This window comes from Peromyscus californicus, unplaced genomic scaffold (assembly GCF_007827085.1).
Source record: "Peromyscus californicus insignis strain IS unplaced genomic scaffold, ASM782708v3 Scaffold_8__1_contigs__length_139910024, whole genome shotgun sequence".
NCBI classification, from domain to species: Eukaryota; Metazoa; Chordata; class Mammalia; order Rodentia; family Cricetidae; genus Peromyscus; species Peromyscus californicus.
Window position 1 is genome coordinate 120716254 of NW_026294606.1, and position 23200 is coordinate 120739453.

A 23200-nucleotide genomic window follows, 5' to 3' on the forward strand; every position below is an offset into this window, starting at 1 on the left:
GTTCACCATAAACTATTTTTTTTTAGTACTAGAGAGTGAACTCGGGGCCTCACACATGCTAGGTAGGTGCTCCCAATTCTGCATTGTGCATTTTTTTTCACTGAAAAATAATTTTGATGTATTTATTTTCTGTGTGTGTTTTGCTTGCGTGAAAGTATGTATACCACATGTATACCTAAAACCTGGAGAGGTCAAGAGGATGTCTAGTTTCCTAAAACTAGAGATAATGATGGTTATGAATGACCATGTAGGTGCTGGAAACTGAACCTGGATCCTCTACAGGAGCAACAAGTGCTCTTAACCACTGGACCATCTCTCCATGCCCCATTTTTTGTTTGTTTTTCATTAAACATAAAAGTATTTAGAGCCTGGCATAGTGGTGCACACACCTTTAACCTCAGCACTTAGGAGGCAGAAGCAGTGAGTTCAAGGCCAATCTGATCTACATAGTAAGTTTCAGGGTTGTGTAGAGAGACCTTGTCTCAAAAAACAAATGGACAGCCAGGCAGTGGTGGCCCACGCCTTTAATCCCAGCACTTGGGAGGCAGAGGCAGGCGATCTCTGTGAGTTTGAGGCCAGCCTGGGATACAGAGTGAGTTCCAGGAAAGGCGCAAAGCTACACAGAGAAACCCTACAAACAAAACCAAACAGACAAGTATTTAGTGTGTGCATGTGTCTGTATGTGTGTGCACATGTTCATGATGCACATGCAAGTGCACAGGGCGCATATCATGGTGCGCATGTGACTGGAAGAGGACAGCTTTGGGGCCTTCACTTTACACTCTTAACAGGCAACAGAATGCAAGTTCAATGGCATGCATAGCCAATAGAATTGTGTTAACCAGATGGTTCAGTGAGTAAAGGCTCTTGCTGCTAAGCCTGATGACCTGAGTTCAAGACCCACGTGGTAGAAGAAAAGAACCAACTCCTGTAAACTGTCCTCTGATTCCCACATGTGCACCATGGCACTTGAGTGCATGCGCGTGGACAAACGTAATAAAAAACTTCAGACACCAAGGATGTGCCTGGGGAAAGCTTCCCAAGGCCTTTCACACCATACACCAAGGTTCTGTGAGTTTAATGCAAGTCAAAGTGCTGAAATCTATTTAACACCAGGAGTGAACACCTAACTAATCTTGCTCAAACAACCTAAGAGTCATGCTTTACTGGGGGAGGGGGAGGGCTCATTTTCAGAGATGATGCAATGGTATATCCAGGCAACCTCTGACCTCTCCAGACAAGAAGGTAAATAAACAGGCACCCCAGTGAGGCGAGTTAGCACCATCAGAGCTCTATGACAAAAGCCCTCACCCTCCCCTAGGTTGGCAAAAAACAAAGCTGTCCTTCGCTGATTTAAAAACCAAAAGAACTTCAGGAGGTAGTGGTAGGCAGCGGGATCTCTGTGAGCTCAAGGCCAGCCAGGTCTCCACAGTGAATTTCAGGTCAGCCAGAGCTACACAGTGAGACCCTGTATACAAAAAGAAAGGTGCTTGGAATCAAACTCAGAGCTTTGTGCATGTTAGGTAAGCAAGCATCATACCACCTGTGCCGCTCCAGCCCAGGAGTTACAGATGTTTGGGTAGAGGTGTTCACAGCTGCGTTATTTATAAGTCAGAAGGCAGCGCGAGCGGGACTGCCATGCGTCTGGGTCCAGACTGGGCTATACAATAAGACCCTGACTCAAAACACAAAAAGAAACAAAAGAGAAGTTGAAGTAGTACGCCTTTAATCCCAGCCCTAAGGAGGCAGAGGCAGGCGGATCTGAGTTCGAGGCCAGCCTGGTCTACAGAGTGTGTTCCAGGACAGCCAGGGCTGTGTAGAAACTCTGTCTCAAAACAACAACAGATGAAGTAAAAAGCCAGCCACAGTGGCTCGGGACTGCAATAATCCTGGCAGTCTGTAAACCAGGTAGGAGGAATGCCACAAAGCGGAGGCCAAGCTGGTCCACAGAGTGGGTGCGAGGCCAGCCAAAGAAAACAACAGAAAAGAACGAGAGGGAGCAGGAGGAGAGCGAACAGGAGACACATCACAGCTTTCCTCTCTGAGGTAGAAAGGCAGGGATGGGAAATGTGTTTCGGTTGCCATGGAAATGGGAATGGGAGTTGGCTGGGGCTGGCAGTAGCTGCAGCTGGGGTGGAACAAGCAGCCTGGGAGCTGGCCCTGTGGCAGAGGGGGCTTCCGGCTGGGGATAAGACAACAGGCTTACCTGGAAGGAAGAGGTAGGGAAGGAGACAGACACTGTCTCAGACTCAGGAGCCCGTGAATTCGGCAGTCATTAGGAGTGGCACAGAACAACAGGCTGTGTGCGTCTGTGCTGCATAAGCGTCCCACAGGCCTGAAAAACAAGAAGCAAAATAAACCCAAGGCCTGGAAAAGAACTGAAAGTGTGTCTGTTGTCAAGAAGCCCCAGACTGGAGAGTGACAAGAGGCACAGGGACTGGCGGCATGCTGTCCCTCAACTCTCTCCCCAGCACACCCTTCAAACAGAGCTGTGGTAGAGGGCACCTGATTCTCCTTTCTCTGCTCTGCTGTTCCTGTGGCAGGTGGGAGGGCTCTATGATGCTGGGGTTTTAGGGGCTTCTAGAGGACTTACAGCTCTGACTGCTCTCAAGGGCATGTGCTGGGGAGATGTCTTTGGCCTACAGCAGTAATGAGCCTCTCCAATCCTTCTGCTGCGTGTATCTGAGGCAATATTATGCTATCCATTCCTATCCCAGGAAGAGAAACTCCTGAGCTGTTTCTTAAAATCAGAGCTGGGTGCGTGGCCGGGATGACTGCAGAATAAAGGGACTCACGCTTGGGATCTTTGTCTTTTTCTGAGGTAGGAAGAGGGCAATTGAGAAGGCTCCGCAGACACAGACTTGCTGACAAGCCTGAGTGAGGACTTGAGTTCAATCCCCAGGCCCATGTGCTGGAAGGAGAGAACAGACCACTGCAGATTGTCCTCTGTCTCCCCCCTCACACACACAACACCTCCACCACACACAAATGAATAAAGGTTTTTTAAAGAGAGCAAAAGAGTAGCTGGGTGGCTGGAAGTGTGACTAAATGGAAGAACGCTTGCCTAGCATTCCTAAGGCCCAGGATTCCATCCCCAGCACTGAGGGAGAAAGGAGAGAAAGGAGAGAGACAGAGACAGAGACAAGAGACAGACAGAATGAATATAAATGAGAATTGATTTACTATGTAGGCAGACTGGTCCTGAACTGATGGCTCAAAAGGTCCTAGTCCCTTAAGTAGCCGGGTGCCACATGTTGGATCCACTTAACCATTTTTTCCCCTTTCTTCCTTCCTTCCCTCCTTCTTTCCTTCCTTCCTTCACTTCCTTCCTTCCTCCCCCTCTTCTTCCTCCTCTTTTCTTCTTCGACTCTCTGGGGGTCTCTGGGTCTAGAAGAAAGTGTTGAGCCTCTTGGTGGCGAAGCATAGCTTATGCTGGAGCTGCAACCCGAGACGAGGCCACAGGAACTTGATCTTGGAGTTGCGAACTGCTTGATGGCCAGTGGGCAGGAAGTGCCTTCTTCAATCTCTTCCACCTTTATATGATCTGGAGGGAGTACGCACGGGCACAGTGCCGGCCACCCATGTCTTGGTGGCACTGTGAGATGTCGCCAGCCACGGTCAGGTACCGATACTCGCGGTACAGGTTGTGTGTGCAACCTTGGGAGCCATAGCGTAGCCAGATGCTGAAGTTCTTCCGCACGTAGCGGCAACTTCTCAAACACCTGCCTGCAGTACACTGACTCCCCTGATGACTTCTTCATCTTCAGTGGCGATGGGAAGTACCAGAAGCGGAACTTGGCTACCACATGGTTGGGTGCGAAGATGCACATTCAGTACAGGGGTGGTGTGAAGCACTTAGGAGCTGGCAAACAGCACCCCACCACCTTGTACTCCGGAAGTGTGTCCGAAGTGTTCAGGGAGCTCTGTGTTCGCCGCCACCCACAAAAGGAAGGGACCCAGTTTTTCAAACTGAGTGATAGAGCAGGACACCTGGCCTCTTCTCTCCTCTTAGCTTCTGTGTACATATAGACACACACACCTGCATACTCAGATGTGGGTATACCACACACATGTACCACCCCACCCCAAATTAGAAAGAAATGGAAAGACGCCCATGTCCCAGACATGTCCCATGTCCTCAGTATGAAGACTTCATACTGAGATACTAATAGGACTCAAAGTGATCTACAGACTGAGTCTCATAAAGATTCCAAGCATACTGTTTTGTGCCGATTTGCAGTTCTAAGGATCCAAACCAGGGCCTTGTACCTGCTGGGCAAGTGCTGAGCTCTACATCCATGCCTTTTCATTTTCATTTTGAGACAGAATCTTGCTTCCACGCTGGCCTCCAACTCCAATCTTCCAGGCTTAGCCTCCTGAGTACTGGGGTAAGTTCTACCAGCCCCAGTAGTGTCTAGCAAAAATAGAAACTGTACTACGGAGCCACAGTACTCAAGACAATGTGCTAGTATTGGAGAGGAAGATATCTAGGCCAGTACAGCAGAAGAGCAACCCTAGAAACCAACCCTTGCAGGTTTGATCAGATGATTTCAGCATGGCATGAGAACTCCTAAGAAAGGATAGTCTCTTCAACAAATGATTGGGAAACTGGACAGCCATATACCAAAGGCTGACTCTGGACCCTGACTGCCAGTCACACACAGAAAGGAGCTCACATAAGTCAAAGGCCTGAATCTAAAACCCTTGGAGGAGAATATGAGGAGAGGCTTTATGGCATGATACTGGTGATCGTTTCCTAGACAACATCGAAAAGTACAGAAGAGTGAGCTGAAGCTTCATCAAAATTTAAACACACCTTTAATCCTAGCACTCGGGAAGCAGAGACAGGCAGATCTCTGGGTTCGAGGCCAGTCTGGTCTACAGAGTGAGATCCAGGAGAGCCAGGGTTACACAGAGAAACCCTGTCTCGGAAAAAAAAAAATTAAAACTTCTGAGGCGGCCGTGGTGACACCCACTTGTAATTTCAGCACCTGGGAAGCTGAGGGAGGAAGACTGCTGAAAGTTTGAGGCTAGCCTAGGCTACACAGTGAGTTCCAGGCAGGCCATCAATGGCTATAGAATAAGACAGCCTCAAAATAGATAAAAACAATCAAACACAACAAATAACAAACTTGTAAATTTCAAATAACAGGAAGAACTGAAAAGGCAACTCTAAGATGTGGGTTCATCTAACTGACAAGGAACTAATAATCCAGAATTAGGACAGAATTACAAATCAGCAGCAAACCCCCAGCCTGATTAAGATACGGCAAAGGAAGCTAAGGAGATGGCTCGTTTGATTAAGTGCCTGCTCTGGTCACAGGAGGACTTGGCTTCAGTTTGGATTCCCAAGGCCCATGTAAAAGGCAGGGATGGCACTTACCCAACCTAACCAGCTCTGGGGAGGTGGAGACAGGAGGACCCCTGGGGCTCACTAGCCAGCCAAGCTAGCCAGTGAGAGATGCTGTCTCAAAAACTAAGGTGGAAGGGCTGTAAAGACTGCTCAGCAGTTAAGAATGTGGCTTGTTGCTCTTGCAGAGGACCCAGGTTTCATTCCCAACCATCTCTAACTCTAGTTCTGGGGAACCTGATCCCCTTTTCACCTCTGTGGGAACCAGGCATGCATGTGGTACACATATACACATGCAGGCACAATACTTATACACATAAAATAAATAAATCAAAGGGAAAAAAAAAGAAATAATAAAGAAAAAAAGTTGAGGGTTGGAGAAAACACTGAAGTCCACCTCTAGCCTCCATATGCATACACCCACCATGCACATACACACACACACACATACACCATATGCACACATACATACACACATGTGCATACACCTAACACACACACACACACACACACACAAATATGTGCACACACACATACCATGAAACAAGAGCAAAGGACTTGAAGAGCTATGTCTTCAAAGAAGCCATTCAAATGGGAAATCAGTACATGAAAAAAAAAAAAAGCTCAGTGCCAGAAGTTGGGTGTGGTGCTGCTGCACCCCTGTAATCGTAGCTCTGAGAGGAGATCCTCTCTCAAAACACTGAAAGAAGAAAGATGCTCAAAAAAAAAAAGGCAAAAAGGAAAAAAAAAAAAAAAGCTGAGCAGTAGTGGCGCACGCCTTTAATCCCAGCACCTCAGGAGGCAGAGGCAGGCGGATCTCTGTGAGTTCGAGGCCAGCCTGGGCTACAGAGTGAGTTCCAGGACAGGCTCCAAAGCTACATAGAGAAACCCTGTCTCGGAAAAAAAAAAAAAAAAAGATGCTCATTATCACTAACCCACTAACTGTTAATTAGAAAAGCATTAAAACTGCAAGCAGGCAGGAGCAGAACTCTGACACAGAACACACACCTAGTCCAGATGACTCCCTAGGTTCAGGCCCAATAACCACCCCAAAAGAACTAAAATGGTAAATTTTATATCCTGTATATTTTCACCACCAGAAAATTCACAGCTACACAGAGACAATGGAAGTGATGCAGGGTCTCTGTCTCGTCAAAGCTCATCACAGGTGCCAAGCCCAAAGCCTGTACCAGGAGGTCAGTGATGCACACAGGAGAGATGAGAGAGGAGTCTTGCTCAGGGGGGGTTGGCAGCCCTGGCTGTCACAGGCTCTGAGGTGGTAAATGCCGTAAAGCAGGAGTGTCTGTGGCTCTGGCTGTTCCAGGGAAGAAAGGGGACCTGCTGCTTGGCTCTGGAGCAGTGTCACAGCAGAAGTGGCGGTTCTGGTGGGTGTGAGGGGACAAGGATGAACAAACCTGCGAATTAGTGGTGGGCACACTGAGAAGGCAATTTGTTTGTTAGATTGTGATGTGGTGAGAGGCAGAAGGTGGGTGAGAATGCTGGGTGGGAAGGAAGAGGAGGTGACCAGAGAGGTGGTGACTCACTGCCACGAGAGCCTTGTTACCTTAGAAGGAAATCTAGAAGGAATCTGCAGGCCAGACTAACACCAGTAACAAGTGATGCTTCCATGGGCCATGCTATGTGCATGGCACTCAACAGTGGCAGGTGGCAACATTGATTCTGTTCTTTTAGCTCAGAAAACCGAGGCTCAAGAGATAAAGCAACTTGCTCAGAAGCACAGCCAGGCAGCAAGAGCTGGATCTGGGGTATGAACCAGCCCTTATAGGGGTCTTGAACATCAATACATTTTAAGAAATCTTTCCAAGGGCAGTGAGCACTTGCCTAGCATGCATACAACCTGGGTTCAGTCCCCAGAACCACAACAAACAAGTCAGTATTTGGGCTTGGGGCTAGCTAGGATGCTTGTTGAAGCCCAGAACCATCACCATCACCACAAAAGTATGAATATGGTTTGTTACAAATATACTGAAGAGGATGTCACTGTCGGATAACTCTAAGAATGTACCTTAGTAAATGTAAGATTGTGAAGTAGAGGAACTCTGGGGTTATATGATAACTCTGGACTACTGAATCAATCATGGACATTTAGACTATTTTAAAAACATAAATTCTGGGCCAGAGAGATGGCTCAGTGAATAAAGGATTTGCTGCCAAGTCTGGTAGCAGGAGCTCCATACCTGGGACCCACACGGCAGAAGGAACCAGAGAATCAACTCCATAAAGGCATCTTCTAGGGCCTGGAAAGATGGCTTAGTGGTTAAGAACTCTTACTGCCCTTGCAGAGGACCCAGGTCCATTTGCCAGCATCCACATGGTAGCTTACAACCAGTTCCAAGGGATCAGATGCTTTCTTCTGGCCTCTAAGGGCTCTTGCATGAATGTAGTGCCCATAAACTCATATAGGCACGCACACACAATCAATCAATCAATCAATCAATCTTTAAAAAGGTAACAACGCCAGGCATGGTGGCTCACGCCTTTAATCCCAATACTTAGGAAGCAGAGGCAGGCAGATCTCTGTGAGTTTGAGGCCAGCCTGGTCCATACAGTGAGTTCCAGGACAGCCAGAGCAAGGAGACCCTGTCTCCACAAAAAGGGTAATAAAGTAGTGTGTGTGTGTGTGTGTGTGTGTGTGTGTGTGTGTGTGTTATTAAAAACAAGCAAATGTGGGGATGAAGAGGTGGTTCTGTGGTTAAGAGCACTTGCTGCTCTCCCTGAGTTTGGCTCCCAGCATGCACCCGTACTAGGAAGTTCACAACTATGGGTAACTCCAGCTTCAGGGGATCTGATTTTTCTGGATCCACACTTCCACTCACATGCACACACCCACAGGTAGACACAGACACACCTACACATAAGTAAAAATAAAAATTACTCTTTGAAACAGACAAAGTAAATTCAAAAGCTGTCCCAGCACAAGTACAGAGGAGCTGGGCCTACCTGTAGCCTGCTGACTGGCAGAGGGCCACAGACACACCAGGGAGAGTGTGTGTTCTACTTTATCAGATTCCCTCAGGTCAGGAACAGTGCCTCTTCCATTGGACTGGCAGCCTTCCCAGGGTGAGAACCAAGCTTCCCTTGTTAGACTGGACTGCCCTGTAGCCAAGGGGCTACCTTTCTTCTCAGAGGGCTCAAGGAGGCTTGGAAGCCCCCAGAACACCACATGTTCAGCTTCTCCACATGCTTTTTCTTTTCCTTTGGGTCAGACAGAGGTTCTCTACATAAGTAGAGAGGAGCAGTGGCAGCATGTGATTTTTATGTGGTTCTAGGGGTGGAAGGCAGGGCCTCAAGCATGCTAGGCAAGTGCTCTTACAGGTTGCTGCATCCCCAGCCCTGAACACCCGCTAAGGTGGGTCAAGGGTCTTCTTGCTTCAAAATAATAGAAATTTGAATTCTCTGTTATTTATGTCTGTCTGGTTCTTTATTTTGATACAGGGTCTTGCCCTATACCTGGACAGACCAGCATTGAACTCAAGATCCTCAGGCCTCAGCACCCCAAGGACTGGGAATATAAGAGAAGACCACCAGGCATGGCTAAGAATGCTAGCTCTTTTGTGAGGCAAAAGCAATATTCAAAAGCAGCAGCAACCTTAGGAAGTGTGAGGCCTGGGGTTCAATCCTTAAGCACTGAAAAGAAAAAAAAAAAAAAAGCAGACTGGGCGATTTGTCAGTTGGGTATCTAAGTGTCCTTTCTCCTGTCTGCATCAGTGAAGCCCTCACACATTGCTCCTAGGTCATAGCTGAATGGTAGCGGCCATTACCAGTTTAAAATTGCCATGCGGGGACCAGCGAGATGCCTCGGTGAAAATGCTTGCCATGCCAAGTCTGAAGAGTTTGAGTCCCAGAACCAGAACCAAAAGGTGGTTCACATCTGTAATCCCAGTCCTGCCAGGAGGTGGAAGGTGGAGACAGTAAACAGCCCAGAGTCCATACCACAGCAAGAGAAACAAGAGAGACCCTGTATCAACAAGGTGGACGAGAACCAACTCTGCAAAGCAGTGCTCTGACCACCACACACACAATGTGCCCTGCACATGCCTGCATACACACACACATGCTTACTTGCTCACAAAGAAATAAACTGAAAATCAAACAACAGCAACAAAATCTCCTCACCCCCCTACAATACTGCCGTTTCTATAGAACAAAGCGCACGTCGTGTTAAACTGTTGCTGCTTTTCTTTTTGGAGACAGGGTCTTACGCGGTCAGGCTGGCCTGCACTCACTGTAGCCAAGAATGACCCTGAATTTGTGATTTTCCCACCTCCACTTCCCAAGAGCTGGAATTACAGACCCAGTTTTAGGTAGTGCTGGGGATGGAACCCAGGGTTTTGTGCATGCTGGGCAGGCACTGTAACAATTGAGCTACATCCTCAGCCAGCAAAGCGCTTCCTGACTGCCAGAAGTTGCTGCTCCGAGTTATACATTTGGCTAAAATGTGTAATTTTCCAGTGAAAGCCACACATACAACATCCACGGTAACTGATCTGCCAGGGTCCTTAAGGACGGGACAGGATGTGTCTCGGGACAATGCTGGCCAAGCAAGGCCTGGAAATCAAATCAAGACTTAACAATGAGAATGGAGAAGGCAAGCAGGCAGACTGCATTAACGAAAGCTGTGGAAATAATAGGCAGACAGAAATAATACGGTAGAAGCTCAAAAGCAGCGCCAAGGGACGCCTCTGAGAGTCTGTGTTGTCTCACGTTGTCCAGGCTAATGGCAGCTCTGGAAACTTCGTTAAGCAACACAGGCAACTCTGAGGTCTGGCCAGGGCTTCCAGGAAGTCTCTCTTTCTCTTTACCGTACCCCCTTACTTTTTTTCCCTTTGTATTGAAGGCAAATGTTCATGTATGTACACATATGTACAGGAATGCTTGTCTGTGCATGTGCCTGTGGAGGCCAGAAGTCTACCTTGGTTCTCTTCTTCCTCCATTGTTCTCCACCTTATTTTTTAATCTTAAAAAATATTACTATTATGATCACTATCACTATGTGGGGATGCATGCCATGGCACCATGTAGAGGACAGAGGTCAGTCTTGTGGAGTCAGTTCTCTCCTTCCACGCTTTACGTGGGTTCCGGGGATTGAATTTAGGTCATCAGGCTTGGATTGGCCAGATGCCTTCACCTGCTGAGTCATTTCAGTCCCTCCCCACTTTATTTGTTGAGACAGTGTCTTCACTGAACTTGGAGCTTGAAGCAAGCTGCAGCGATCTGCCCATTTCCAGATACCCCCAGGGCTGGATTTACACACACACACACACACACACACACACACACATATACACACGTCTGACTCTTTATGTGGGTGTGGGTATCCGAGCTCTGATCTCCATCCCTGCCCTGCAGAGACTTCACTCACTGAACCACCTACCTCACTAGCCCCTTCAGGATACGCTTTTGTTAAGGCTCCTCAGGCTGGTACTCAGAGTAACAGGAAGGAAATAGGTCAGTAATTGACCAGCCATGTTTGCCACAGGCACAGGGATGGGGAATTACACCTGGCGAGTTGCAATTCCGGGCTCCTCTTAGAGGACACAGACATCTTAGGCTATCCTGGCTATGAAATCATTTATCTTGCTCACCTTGGTTTAATTCCATGAATCCCAAACTTGTAACTAGAACGCGCCTTTTCATCCGCCGCCCTCCCCCCTCCTCACCGGCCGCCTGGGAGGAATGTGCTGACACCAAAGGGGTTCAGGCTGCTTTGCAGTTCCCTCTCCCACTGTGATTTAATGGTCCTGGTCTGGCTTCTTCACCAGCCTCTGGTGAGTTTGATTGGTCCTTCCTTTCTGTCTGGTTATCTCTGAGTACACAGGAGACTCTCCACTCCTGGTTTGCAAAGATTCCGGACCACCAACCTCCAGTCCTGTGTGGCATGGACCAGGAGGGATTTCCCCCTCTCCTTTTCAAAGGTGAGTAGTGAGGTAGAGACTGAGGCCAGGGCCTTGCACATGACAGGCAGGTGTTCTACCATGCCTGCTCCCTGGCCTTGCCTCCCTTTCGAGCTGACTAAGCAGAGAGCCTTCAGTACATCTATCAGCAGGCCATAGTTGCCTGCTCTGACCCGGGATGAGTTGTGGGACAGCTGGAAGAAAGAACAAACCAGTCACAAAACCGACAAGGCAAGTTTAAGAGAAAAGCAATAAGGAAGGAGGAGGCCCTGTGCTTGGGGGAAGTGCCGAGGACGGAGAACAGAACACACAGAAGGAAATGGCAATGTCCAAGCCGTAGCAGCAAAGGTCCAGGAGACCCCCGTGTCCCGTCACCAGGTGGACATCAGCGCTGGTGTGATGGAAAATGGAGAGGGTATTCCTTGGAAGCTCCAGGAGAAAGCACAGCAGCCAAGTGGTAGCAGACACAGAGGGACGGAAAATAAGCTAGGGACCTCACCTGCCTGGGGGCACACACGTGCAGTCCTAGCAGTAGGGAGACAGAGGCGGGATGGTTACCTCAAGTTCAAAGCCAGAGTCTGGACCCCATGGTGAGTTCCTGGCTTAAGAAGAAGAAGAAGAAGAAGAAGAAGAAGAAGAAGAAGAAGAAGAAGAAGAAGAAGAAGAAGAAGAAGAAGAAGAAGAAGAAGAAGAAGAAGAAGAAGAAAAGGGGGCAGCACCGACAGCCACAGCTCAACCTCTTGCCTCAGCACCCTCCAAACAAACCTGACAACCTGAGTTTGAGCCTCTGATGGATGACAGGGTGGAAGGAGAGAGACAACTGTCCTCTGACCATTACCTATACCCTGCCACTTCCACCACCACACATACACAATGACGACAGAAATGAAAGAGCCAGTAGTGGTGGTGCACACCTTTAATCCCAGCACTCAGGCGGATCTCTGTGAGTTCGAGACCAGCCTGGTCTACAAAGCTAATTCCAGGACAGCCAAGGCCACACAAAGAAACCCTGTCTCAGAAACGAACTAACTAAATAAGTAAATAAATAAAATCAAATAAAGATAAAAATTTATAGCCAGGTATGGTGGTGCAATCCTTTAAACAGATCTCTGTGAGTTTGAGGCCAGTTTGGTCTACATAGCCAGTTCCAGGCCACCCCTGTCTACATTGTGAGTTCCAGACCAGTCAGGGTTACATAGTGAGACATGGTTTCAAAAACAAAACAAAATTTAATTTAGTTTTTTTTTTTTTAAAGGAGTAACTCTTCTTTTTCAGTTGCAAGAGAGGAGGGGAGGTAAAGGGGAAGGTAGAGGTGAGCCAGGCCTCCCCCGTGACCAGGCTCCCAGAGGGTCAGGAGGAGAGAAAGGAGCCTTCTTTTTTTTTTTTTTTTTTTTTTTTTTTTAAAGATTTATTTATTTATTGTGTATACAGCATGTATGACTGCAGGCCAGAAGAGGGCACCAGATCTCATTACAAGTGGTTGTGAGCCACCATGTGGTTGCTGGGAATTGAACTCAGGACCTCTGGAAGAGCAGTCAGTGCTCTTAACCTCTGAGCCATCTCTCCAGCCCCGAAAGGAGCCTTCTTGAAAATCACATTTTACTTCAGTTATTCAACTATCATTTCCCCCTTTCCTCTGTCTTTGTGACTCCGTGAAGAGCAGCGCGCAGCGCGCACGCACGCACACACACACACACACACACACACACACACACACACACACACGAATAAAAACAAGAGAGAATATATGGTATACATACTCAATAGAATATTATTCAGCCACACACACACCAAAAAAAAAACAAAAACAAAAACAAAATCTTGCTCCTTGCTGGGTGTGGTGAGATGTCTGTAATTCCTGCTCTTGAGAGGACCTGGGCTATAATAAAGTCAAGGCCCATCTGGGCTACAGGAGACTCTGTTGAAACTAATTAATTTACTATTTATGATAATGTGGATGAGACTGGAGGATATTATGTTAAGTGAAATGAGTCGGATACTGAGAGACAAATATTACATATTCTCATTCATTTATGGAAGCTAAAAAACCATAAAATGTCAGTCTTACAGAAGTAGGGTATAAAACAGTAGTCACCAGAGATCGGTGACAGGGGCAGGCTACACAAAGGTAGAGAGGAGCTTGAGTGGGTACAGGAACACAGCTGTACAGGAGACACCCTTTTTGTTTGTCGTGAATTTATTTTTATTATTTTAATTATGTGTATGTGTGTGAGAGTTCAAGTGCCTGTTGGCAGGAAGTGTCCAATCCCCTTGGAGGTAGAATCAGAGGCAGTTGTGAGAAGCCCTAATGGCGTGGGTGCTGGGAACACAACTCCGGTGATCTGAAAGAATGCTAAGTGCTTTTAACCACCGGACCATTTCTCAAGCTATTTTTCAGACAGCGTCTCACTGTGTAACCCAGACTGACCTGGAACGTATGATGTAGATCACAAAGAAATGGTAAGTACTTACAGAGAGATGTAATTGAATCATCATATACTATAAAAAAGTATTGAGATGGTACACCACATCCCATAAACATACTCAATCACTATGTGACAATTAAACAGCCAGGTGAGGTGACACACACCTATAATCCCAGCACATAGAAGAAGGAGGCAGGAAGACTCAGTTTGAGGTCAGTCTGGGCTTACACAGCGGGACCTTGTCACAAACAAATAAACGAGACAAATCCAGGACTGGGTCTGGTGTGGTGGCACAGGTCTTTAATCCCAGTGTTCAGGAGGCAGAGGCAGGTAGATAGATCTCTGTGCCTTTGAGGCCGGCCTGGTCCACATAGTGAGACTTTGCCTCGAAACAGAAAACGATGATGACGAAGAAGAGGAGGAAGAAAACTGACAAGATCTGGGAAGAGGGCTTCTGGGAGAGCACTTACTTAGTGTGCAACATAAGGCCCAGGGTTCCACCCCCAGCACCTTACACAAGTAAATAAAAGGAAATGTTTTATAGTTTTAAACAACACTGAACACGGGGCAAGTACTCCACAGACAGCAGCTTTATTAGCCTCTTCTTCTTATTATTACTATCACTATTATTATTATTTGAGTTTTTCAAATTTTCCTGTATAACAGCCTTGGCTGTCCTAGAACTCGATTTGTAGACCAGGCTGGCCTTGAACTCACAGAGATCTGCCTCCCAAGTATAGAAAGCACGCACCACCATGGCCTGGCACCTGGCAAATTCTTATACCACCTACCTTTTAAATTTTTTAAAAATCATGTATTTTATTCATATGAACATGTTTGCTTGCATGTATGTACAAGCACCATGTGCTTGTCTGGTGCTTACAGATGTTACAAGAGGGTACCAGATCCCCTGGAACTGGTGTTACAGAGAGTTCTGAGCTGCCATGCGGGTGCTGGGAACTGAACCTGAGTCCTCAGCAAGAGCAGCCAGTGCTCTTAACTGCTGAACCATCTCTCTAGACTCCACCCCCACTATCTTACTATTTAATCTTTTTCCTTAAGTGGCACATGATTTCTATCAGTTAATTTAGTTTATGCTCTTGCTGCTCTTTTTAAATTTTTTGGGGGGTGGGTTCAAGACAGGGTTTCTCTGTGCAGCCCTGGCTGTCCTGGATCTTACTCTGTAGACCAGGCTGTCCTCACAGAGATCTGCCTGCCTCTGCCTCCTGAGTGCTGGGATTAAAAGTGTGCTCCACCACCACTCCGCTGCTATTTTTTTTTTTATTTTTATTTATTATATGTGTATTGGTATTTTTGTCTACATTTGTATCTACCTACATGTGAGGGTCTGGTGCCCTTGGGTCCTCTGGAACAGGGGTTATAGATGGTTGTGGGTGCTGGGAATCAATCCTGAGTTCTCTGGAAGAGAAGACAGTGTTCTACTTTTTTTTTTTTTTTTTTTTTTTGGTTTTTCGAGACAGGGTTTCTCTGTGTAGCTTTGCGCCTCTCCTGGAACTCACTCTGTAGTTTAGGCTGGCCTCGAACTCACAAAGATCCGCCTGGCTCTGCCTCCTAAGTGCTGGGATTAAAGACATGCACCACCACTGCCCAGCTGAAGACAGTGTTCTAAATTACAAAGTCATCTCTCTAGCCCCTCTTGCTGCCCCTCCTTTTTTTTTCCAGTGTGTGTGTGTGTGTGTGTGTGTGTGTGTGTGTGTGTGTGTATGTGTGTGTGTGTAGGGAAGGGAGGCAGGGTGTTAGCTGTCTTGATGCAGCTTGAATGGTTTAGAACTCACTATCCTGTTTCTGCCTCTCTGGTATGGGAATTACAGGCATAGGCACCATTCCTCGATTCCAGTTGATTAATTCATTAACTGGGATCCTCTCTCTCTCTCTCTCTCTCTCTCTCTCTCTCTCTCTCTCTCTCTCTCTCTCTCTCTCTCTCTGTGTGTGTGTGTGTGTGTGTGTGGTGACAAAGTTTCTCTGTAGTCTTGGTTGTCCTGGTACTCACTCTGTAGACCAGGCTGGCCTCAAACTCATGGAGATTCACCTGCCTCTGCCTTCCGAGTGCTGGAGTTAAAGGTTTGTGCCACCACTGCCCCACATTAACTGGGTTTTTCATGTGTATGTGTATATGCATGCTCACATATGGATGTACACCTGTGTGCAGGCTCCCATTCATGTGCACGCTCAAGTTGACCTCAAGTGTCTTTCTGGCTCACTCCCAGTTATATTTATTGAGGTGAAATCTCCTGCTGAAACAGGAGTTGGCTGATTCCAGCTAGGCAGCTTGTCCTGGTAGGCAAGTCTTTGCCTCCAGAATGCTGGGATTACACAAGGTCACTACACCTACCCTGCTTTTTTGTTTTGTTTTAAGACTGGGTTTCAGTAGGTAGCCTTGGCTGGCCAGGAACTGGCTATGCAGACCAGGCTGGCCTCAATTCCTGCCTCTGCCTCCTGAGTGCTGGGACTAAAGGTCCACTGCCGGGACCTTTGCCTCTGCTGGACTCCCAAGTAGTTTTGAGCATCCAACTCCAAGCAGTTCAGAGCATCCAACTCCAGTCTTCATGCCAGAGTTGACCCATAGTCATTTATTTCAGAGGAAACTTTGTATTATTTCTACACTTACAAATCAGTATGAACGGTAAGTATAAAGATAAACATGAAACAATGTTTTTAAATGATTGCTTTCGAGGACCAATTGTTACTGTTACTGTTATTCTTGAAACAGTCTCCACATCTAGCCCTGCCTGGCGGCACACTGCGATCCGCCTGTCTGAATCTCTGGCATCCTGGGTTGGAAGAGGAGGGTACTACCTTGGCTATCTTTGTTTTGTTTTGCTTAGGTACTGGCGACTGTGCAAAATTGTAATGACTTTAGCAATGTTATTAAATAATCACACTTACTCTGGCCTGGTAAACACTAAACTAGAAGAGTATTGTCCAATTAAAAGGGGGAGAAGCCAAGTGTCACAGAGGCATTCTAGAGGGCTGGGAGTGTAAGCTCTTGCTTAACACCTGCGAGACTCTGGAACATTCTAGCACTTCCCCAAGCCTTCTACTAATTGACTGTAGTCAGAAAGAAAAATCTGGCGAGTCAAGGAAGTGAAAGGCCTGTGCGGTGGAGTACCCTGTTCCCCTAAGAAAGGTGGCCTGAGAGTGGCAAGGCAGGCCGGGCTGGAGGGAAGCACTCTGTAGACTGGGAAAGCACTTTCTGCCATCCAAATCATCTTACAAGATACCCAGCCAATGAGAAGCACCCCTAGAGGGCAAGGTCAGACACCGTGTGTGGCAGATGCCATGACTGCCTTGTTCCTTCTCCCCAGAGCACCAAGAGTCTCGGTGCCTCCCACTTCCTTCTGCTGTAGGTCAGTTTCTGGCCACAAAGTATGCCTAGCAGCTGCTCAGCCAGATGTGTCTGAGAGGATGAATTCTCAGCAACCCAGAGCCAATGGCAGACTCCAGGGGAAACACCCTAGGCAACCTTGCCTCTTCATGGGCCACTTCCCTCTGGCCTTCAGGTCCTACAATTCCGGATCAAGAGCCTATGAAACAACCCTGGTTCATTAACACTGCCATCCTTGTGTAGCCTGTGAGCTAAGAATTTTTACCTTTGCAAATGATTAAAAGGATAACACTTTAAGATACATTAAAAAACTCCATGAAGCCAACCAGGTGGGTGGCACATGATTACAGTTCTTGCTCCTTAGGAAACTGAGACAGGAAGATCACCTGACCCCAGGAATTTGGGCCAACTTGGATAACACAGGGATACTCTACCTGGTGATGGTGGGGTGAGAGTGGGGGACTGTGGAGGAGGGGTAAATTTGGGGACATTAGTAGCTCAGTGGTAGAGGGCTTGTTTAGCACAGGAAAGGCCCTGATTTTGCTCTTTTTGTTAGTTAGTTTGTTTTGTGAGACAAGGTTTCTCTGTGCAACAGCCCTGACTGTCTTGGAACTCACTCTGTAGACCAGGCTGGCCTGGAACTCACAGAGATCTGCATGACTCTACCTCCTGAGTGCCGGGGGGGGGGGGGGGGGGGGGGGGGGGTGCGGGAGAGGGAATTAAAGGCGTGCGCCACCAACGCCCAACCTGAATTTGCTCTTAACACTACAAAAAAAATTTTTTTTTTTAAATTTGTTTCCTTTTGAGTTCAAGCCCAGGTTGGCCTTGAATTTGTAGGATCCTCCAGCTCTGGCCTCCTGGGTGCAAAGATTATAAGTATGAGCCACCATACCTAGACTCCCAATTTTTTTTTTTTAAAAGACTTTTTTCAATTATACAAACTCCCAAATTCAGTGACTATAAAGCTTTCCTGGAACACAGCCAGACTCATTTCTTCAAACATCCTCTGTGGCTACATTCACTCTACAGTGGCAGACAACTACTACTAAAGTCATATGGTCCACCAAGGTCAAGACCTTCACCGAAAAGGTTGGTAGATCCCTGGTTCATAATCAGGGACAAGAGGCAGGCTCAGGCCTGGCTACTCATGGATGGAGCTTCTGAATGCCGAGTCCAGTCAATTCAGGGACACTCAATCGTAGCTTCTCCTTTCCTGCCGGTACATCTGTGTGCCAGTGTCTTGTGTCTGAGGTGTCCCCTGTCCAAGGCAGCCACCCCAGAGTCTTGCACTGAGGCACTGATGTCTTTACAGTCTACAGGAATACTTTTATTTAAAAAGTACGTGTGTTTCCTGCTGTGGTCCTGCTGGTCTCATTCATGCTTGGTGGCTCTGCTACCACTTAGTCATTGATGCCTCCCCTAATCAAACCAAACCTCCAGCAGTACCCTGAGATCTGACCCCAAAGTCTGCTGAATACTTATTTAAGACAGGAGGCAGCGTGGGGGTAAGCCACTGATGTGTGCTGGGGGGAGACGAGGAACTAGTGGGGGGGGTTGCTACTTACCAGCAGAGTCGCTTTTTAAAAACTGACATTGTAAAGCGTTGACTTAAAAAAAAAAAAAACTGACATTGTCTCACTCTATAGTCTAGGCTTGCCCGGAACTCCCTAAATAGTTCAGGCTGTGCTTGAACTTAAGATCTTCTTGCCTTTGCTTCCCAAGGCTAAGGATTACAGTCATAAATCCTAACCCCAGGCATCCCAGCTATGCTATTTTTGAGTACTTCTATTATTTATTTGTTTTATTTTATATTTTATTTTTTAAATGAGACTCTCTCTATTTAGTCCCGGCTACCCTGGAATTCAATAGGCTGGCCTCAAATTCACAGAGAGCCACCTGCTTCTGCCTCCTAAGTGCTGGGATTAAAGGCACATGCCATCACACTCAGCGAGTAATTCTATTAATGACACAGGGCATTGATTCTGTCATCTATCAAAGGTGGAAATGGTCCTGACCAGCCTGCTAGGATTACTGTACTAATCAGATGAAATAAGATCTGGCCATCAAACACAACGCCACCTGGCCCGGGCTCCCTCCAGCATGTTTCTATTTGGGCATAGCTCTGCTCACTCTGACTACCACACTCTTTGCCCCTTGGGTCAGCAGCAGAAGTCTCCAACCATACCCCGACCTTGGCCACTTCCAGACCGTTACATATTTGTGCTTCCTATCTAGGGTACCCTATCTCTCACTTTACCCCCACCGGAGATCAATGCATGACCTAGCTTTGTGTTTATCTGTTTGAAGATCTGTGTGTATGTAGGACTGTAGCTGGAACCCAGGCCCTTGTACACACTAGGTAGACTCGACCAGTAGGTTACTTTCCCAGCTCTAAAGAGATTGTACTTAATATATGGTACTTCCTTAGCACTGGACTCTGTCAACAGCCCTTCAATCCTTGTCTGAAGGAAGATTTTCCACCACGAATTCTCTCACAAAACACATAACTGACTTCTTGTGCTTCGGGACATCAGTCAGCACTCTAACACAAAGATTAGAGACCATTGTAATCAGCCAAGTCACCAAGAACAAGTACAAACACACATACAAAAATTGTGGCACCCTACAGACGGTATACACAAATAACCTCTACTTGTGATGGACCTCAATAGCCACAAACCAATTAGAAGCTGGAAACATTGTAGGTCGGAGGTACGTTGCATGCACCCAACCTGTTGAACACGCTCGCTCGCTCAGCAACAGGGCACGTTGGAGCAGGTAGGTGTTTCCCCTTCTGATCACATGACTGCCCAAGAGATGCAGCTCACTGCTGCTGCCCTGAATAACAAGAAAGGAACCTTCTGCAAACTGCTGGTCCAAGGAAAGACCAAGATTGAAACTGAAGTAAAGTTCACATTGCACAAAACGCATGTGGCTCTTGTACACCCAGAGTAAAGCCAGAGACCCAGATTGAGCCATCATAAGCCAGGGCTTGTCTGCAGATCATGAGCTGAGATGAGACGACAAACCTCCTTGCTGAACCTCAGCTCAGGACAGGAGTGCTGGGTGACAACATCTTTGATTCTCTGAAAAGTTCATATATGACTATGAAAGTACCAGGGATATTGCTTTGGGGGGACACAATCCGATTTAGCTAGCCTTCAAGCTTGTTAAAATAACACGCACCTAGTGAGCGTCAAGCTTTTCTTGTTGTTGGGTGTGAGTTCACCGAGGGCTGGTCTACCCGTCTTACCCACATTTTATCGTTAGTGTCAGGAAACCTGCCTGGCACACAGTAAATGCTGGAGAATGATTACACTCCATTGAGGGACTGAGAAACTCCCTTGAAAGGGCTTTGCTCACGTCCATGGGAATAAGAGCTATGGAGGAGGCACACCACGGCCCACCCCTGGTCTAGGTGTTTGTCCTCATCCCTCAGCACGGGACTTCCTTTTATACATGGGCTAGAGTCAGGCTGCCCAGGGCACAAATATGGGATCTGCTTCTTGTGGGTGTATGTGTGTGTGCCTCATGTATGCTTGGCAAGTCCTCCAGCAACCATGCCTAGCCCCCAAATTCCTAGCCCCAAATCTGCCTCTGATCATGTTGATAACCTTCAGTAAGTTCTTTGGCCTCTCTGAGCACCAGCTTTTTGGACACCAAAGTGGGGTATCTATGGTAGTACTCCAGCTATCAGATGAGGTACTTCTCTGTGCAGTACCCGCTACCCTGTGGGTTATAGTGGGGGTTCAGGATGACAGTGCGCAAGTGCAGTGCCTGGAACAGAAGCCTTTGTAAACAGACTTTCACTCTTAATAGTCCCCACACCAACTCTAAGACTTTTATTCTGCTGTACCCATTTTATAGATGTGGAAACTGAAGGTGGGGGTGGTTCAGTGAGTTATCTAAGGTCATTAATAAGGGCGGGCTGGCTCTGGAGACTCCAGACTCTTGCTGGTAACACTTGGCTGTTACATAAGACACGAAAGGCCATTTTTACTAGATAGAAAGGTTCTTCCTGGCCGGCTTGGCTCCATTTCTCAGAATAAAGGCAGTCTGGATCAGCTCCTGCATTTATCTGGAATTAAGAGTGGGGGAGAAAGCCTCTCTCCTCCTACCAACTTGGGGAGCCCTTTCACACTGTACACGATTGGCTTTCTTTCCCTTGGCACTTCTGAGTTCCACCCTTTGGGGTGGGGTGTTGGCTTGTCACATCGAGTTTGACAGCCCAAAGGCAGAGGTAATTGCTGGCTGAAAAGGCAAGAGGGAGGAGAGGGAAGAGGGAAGAGGAGAAGCCTTCCGGGCGTGTAAAAGACACCCTCGGTTCTTCTCTAACTCTTTCGGTCAAAGGGCCCTCAAATCTGGCTGCAAGCTGGAATTCCCTGGGAAGTTCTTAATATTCGGATCTCCACGTCCAACTCAAACCAATTACATCTGGGGTTCGGGGTGGGGGTGGGGGTGGGGTATGGACCCCAGACAGCAGCCTGTCTTACTGTTCCTTAACCAACAGCCAATGCATGCCCAAGTTTGAGAAGTACTGGTACTCTGCTCACCCCTCAGCTCAGGCTAGAGGCACCTCCTTTCTGTGTTGGGGACTTGCTGTGTGGGGGCTGGGCATGCCTTCCAGAGGCCCAGGCTCGTGGAGGATGTCTGGGTGCTAGCCAGAGACCTGGGGCTCTGTTTAGCTTAGGCCCAGCTCTGGGACTGTGGGGCTCCAGGTCCTCTTGAGGCAACAGCACATGTGGCCGCTCTGTCCTCCCTGGTCATCAATGCAGACCGCAAACGGAGCTCGGCGGCTGCCAGCCCACCCCAGCCTCAGACATTCTAGGGACACGCCCGAGGAATCCTACCTTGGCTGCCGGCGCTGTCTTCCAGTCCCCGGAACCCTACGACTCTGGTTCCATCTGTCTCCCTCGCCGACTCCAGACAGGCGCCCACTAGAGCGCAGGCGCCACCTAGTGGCTGTGGAGCGGTAGCGCGGGCAGGGGCTGGGAGGTGCGAGCGCAGTGCAGGGCGGAAATGCAGCTGGGCCTTCCCACGTGGGCGGCTTCCAACACGGCGGAGCTCGGGGGCGCAGATCCGGCCTGGGCCGGACCACCTTCACCCCTTGGGGAGCGTGGGGAACGGAATTTGCCGTACTTTTTCTTGGAGGCGTGGAGGCGTTATCAGGCCTGGGTCTGTGACCTGGGATCCACCTTGGGATTTTCCTGGCAGGGCTCGTGGATCTTTCCTTTCCACCGTCAGCTTTCAGTACAGCCTAGCGTGGCACGGCTTCTCCGTTAAACACGCTGCGAGCATCCGAAGGTGCCCAGGACTGGGTTTATTTCAAGTCCTGGGAAGCTGGTTTCTATCAGCAACCCTTCCTGTCACCTCCCTGTCACCTCCCACCCTTTCCCTTGTTTCTCGATCCTTCTATTACCCTAGGCTGACCTGTACGAAACACCCAGTCTGTGCCAGTACGGGGGTGGAGTCCGCGAGACACAATTAGAACCCTGGGGAGTTGGCCACCCAGGTGGTGCTTCTCTCGGAGCCTCATTAGCATGTCTTTGGCTGGTCCTGGAGGTCACGTAGCATCCCCGACTCCTTAGCTTTACAAGCCAGCAGCCACCCCCTTCATCACTGTGACGCCAAAAGCACCCCTTCAGATTTCTAAATGTCTCCCTGGTTGGAGAGAGAACAGCTCCAGGCTGAGAACTAATTAGCCAATAATTAAGATCAGATGACACTAAATGGATTCCACTGTCCACGGAAGTCCTATTACCACGCTTTGCAGAGCTGAGGGAATCTTCAGGCCCATCTTTTTTTCCAGCGTTTTTCAGTATTTTCCTAATGAAGACATGGTTAACAAAAAGAGTGGATTTAGCAAAAAAACAAAACAAACAACAAGAACAAAGAATTACGGGGTAGAGGGTTGGTTGTACTCTTGAGGCAGAAGCAGGCAGACCTCTGTGAGTGCCCTGCCTGTCTGGTTTACCCAATAAGCTCCAGGACAGCCTCAGAAATGGTTCAGCTGGTATAAGTACTTGCCACACACAGTAAATAAGTATATAATTTTTAAATGGTGGATTACTCAATGCACTTATGTCTCATTTACTTCTTTAAATGAATATTATTAACTGAGCAGCTATACACTAGACACTTGAGCAAAGGACAACACAAAAAT

The 23200-nt window shown here is 47.8% G+C and overlaps 1 protein-coding gene and 1 pseudogene across 7 annotated transcripts in view; both read right to left on the bottom strand.

The window, feature by feature from the left end:
* Positions 1–21985, bottom strand: part of Chd9 (chromodomain helicase DNA binding protein 9) — a 236684-nt gene extending 214699 nt beyond the window's left edge. For all 7 annotated transcript variants that reach the window (XM_052729717.1, XM_052729720.1, XM_052729722.1 and 4 more), the window contains exons 1-2: positions 21888–21985; positions 2207–2335 (exon numbers count right to left, since the gene is read on the bottom strand). The gene's annotated coding sequence lies outside the window, so the exon portion shown is untranslated. The remainder of the gene's footprint in view (positions 1–2206; positions 2336–21887) is intronic.
* On the bottom strand, positions 3331–4025 carry LOC128104592 (60S ribosomal protein L18a-like; annotated as a pseudogene).
* Positions 21986–23200: the final 1215 nt, after the last annotated feature.